Raw genomic sequence first — 2,708 nt, 5'->3', positions numbered from 1 at the left:
GGCCCGCTCTCCCGGCGGCGGCAGCGGCGGTTTTCCCGGGAAAGGATAACCACGGGTGTCCGGGAAAAACCTCTGGGCCCGGGAGTCGGCAGTGGGTTGGAGGGAAAGGTGGGGAAAGCCCAAGGAGAAGGGGGGGGGGGGCTGTGTTAGGAAATATCCCGAGGGAATTTTCCTCCTCTCCGGAAAGTTATCTTGGGGGGGTATTTTTTAAGTATTTTGACTTAAAATCACACCTTGGGGTAGAGAAACCCCCTGGAATTCTCTCAGTCCCCCGGTGGAAAGCTTCTCGAATGAGTCCGAAGGGCGCTCTTCGTGCTTTTGACTCCCATATAGGTCCCTTTGTAGAGATAATTTAATTTCTAGCCATGCGATTTTAGCCTCTTGGGTCAATCTGGCTTTACGTTTCCCAGATGTAATCAGAAGTAATTAATTTTCGGCGTGCACGTGACGCCGAGGGCACCCCTTTTCCTGAAAGTGCCGTGAATGGGACTTTAACAACTGTTTTCCACTGACATTTGAGAAATGATGAAGCTGGCTCGCTTCCCTTTTACTCATGTTGTTGCATCAGGATTATCAGGAACAAGCAATAATGGACCGTTTTTTAATTAAACCAACGAGGACTTACTCATGGAGCGCTCCTGGATCTCTCCTGCAGGATAGTTTTTCTGATTGGATTTTCTCTAACTTCAGAATAGGGAGTTGTTTAAAGCGCATTCCTCGTGGAGGAACAAACTGTGGGTTGTGAAACCTGAGTGAAATTCTCTTTGCAGGCAGTGATATTATGAACCCTGAGATCCAAAACTATATAAAATCTGGCAGCAATCTGCCTCTCCTGCCTTAAAAATAGATAAAATTTTCTCGAAGGCTGTTATCCAAATGTCTTGGCCTTTATTTGTATTTTCCCATCTGCCTGCTAGTGAGGATATTTCTAATGCAGGGTGTGTTCTGCTTAAATCCCCTACATCTCTCTCCCTCTTTTTGTTGATGCACCAGTTATAGTCTTGGTATCTGGGATCAGTTACAAGAACTACTTTCAGTCAAAACACAGATCTGGTCCGTTAGGCTCCTGGTAGAGTTTGGCTGTGCCTACGCTGTGCGTTTGCATTGTTTCTGGAAGCAAATGACTGGGGTGAAGCAGTTGCTGCCACATGGCCAGCAGAAACAGCAAATACCATGAGCGGAATCGTCCTGCGACGCTTTGTATGTCTGTGGCCCTGTGCTCTTTGCAGGTCCCACCACAAAATCTGCAGCCCTAGGGCTTTTTGGGTGTTGGTGTGTGTCAGGTTGATTTGGGGGAGCTCAGGTTGCTTTGTTGTCCCTTTCTTTCCCTTTGGAACGGATTCGGAGAGCGGCCTGAAGCGACCTCGGTTCCTTGTGGCCTTTGTCAAAGGTAAAACGTAGCACTGTGGGACCTGAGCAGGAGTGTGGTGCTTTTCCATGTCCTCCTGCTAATTAATTACAATTAATTTATGCAAGATAAATTGCCTGTGGCATAAAACAGCCTTGCCGGGTTCTTCCAGGGGATGTTGGTAAAGCCTTAGCTCATCTCCTGGGAAGCAGTTGCTCCGTGTGCCCGAGCGTGGCCTCTGAGAGTTTAATTTGATGAAATCACTCAAACCGGGCAAAGTAATTCAGGGAGACGTGCTCCGAAATCGCTTAGTCTTCAAAATGTCCAACTGGGAGTGTCAGTGGGGGTGAGGGAGGGTGTGCTGGTGGCAGGGGGGGTGCCAGCATCCCCGGAGCCGTTGAGTCCCTGGCTTTTCACAGTAATCCAGTTTGAGGGACGGGATGGTCCTGGCTGTTCCAGGCTGTTTGTGGGGGCAGGTGGGAGCCGGTGCTGTGGGAAGGGGAGTGTGGGAGAGCTCTTTTGTTGAGCAGGGCGATAGCTGGGCTGTGGTTCCACAGGCTGCTGGATGAGTCACAGCCACTGCAGAGGGAGGGATTCCGTAAAAAATACGCTTCAGGAGTACGAGCTGTAAACAGGAAATAAAAGAAAATGCCAGATCTGTTCAGACCCAGCGTCTTCAATTTGTATCGAGTAAGTGGCCGTGAGCGCTCTCATCCTCCAGCGCATCCGGAGTGCGCTACCCGGGAGTCTGAAAAGCTTGCTTTTTGGTGTTTTTGCATATTTTAATTGCATGTGGCTATTAGTTGTGGCTATTAGAAGAATCATCGAATGGTTAGAGTTGGACAGGACCTTAAAGATCATTGAGTTCCAACCCCCTGCCCTGGGCAGGGACACCTCCCACCAGAGCAGGTTGCTCCAAGCCCCCTCCAACCTGGCCTTGAACCCCTCCAGGGATGGGGCAGCCACAGCTTTTCTGGGCAACCTGGGCCAGGCTCTCACCATCCTCATAGTGAAGAATTTCTTCCTAATATCTAATCTAAATCTCCCCTCTTTCAATTTAAAACCAGTACCCCTCGTCACTGTGCTTCCTGACAAAGAGTGTGGCAGATCCTGAATGAGAGTGTATTGTGATGTGGTTTAAAACTTAAATATGATATATTTTGATATATTTAAAAACTGCTCTGCTTTGATCTTAAGAGAAACTTTCTTTATTTCATTTCCCCTGGGTTGTAGAAAAGCTCTTTCCAGCGCCGTTAAAGGGGGCCAGGGGAGAGACCGGCCTCCTTCCTGCCTACCTGCCTTCCTCTCCCGGTCGCGGGGGCGGCTTCTCGCTTTAGCTTTGCCCTGGGATGCGGGACGG

The 2,708-nt window shown here is 49.3% G+C and overlaps 1 protein-coding gene across 2 annotated transcripts in view; it reads left to right on the top strand.

Annotated features, from left to right (window-relative positions):
* The window catches only part of VGLL4 (vestigial like family member 4), a 118,690-nt gene that overhangs the window by 16,277 nt on the left and 99,705 nt on the right, over positions 1 to 2,708 (top strand). The window contains exon 1 of one of the 2 annotated variants that reach the window (XM_014951700.1): positions 2,021 to 2,038. The exons of the other annotated variant lie outside the window; for it this stretch is intronic. The gene's annotated coding sequence lies outside the window, so the exon portion shown is untranslated. Of the gene's footprint in view, positions 1 to 2,020; positions 2,039 to 2,708 lie in introns of those variants that run through there. 2 annotated transcript variants of the gene reach the window in all.

The sequence above is a fragment of the Calidris pugnax genome, unplaced genomic scaffold, assembly GCF_001431845.1.
Source record: "Calidris pugnax isolate Ruff unplaced genomic scaffold, ASM143184v1 scaffold201, whole genome shotgun sequence".
NCBI lineage: Eukaryota > Metazoa > Chordata > Aves > Charadriiformes > Scolopacidae > Calidris > Calidris pugnax.
The sequence above is the reverse complement of the archived record's forward strand: the minus strand, read 5'-3'. Positions and strand labels throughout refer to the sequence as shown.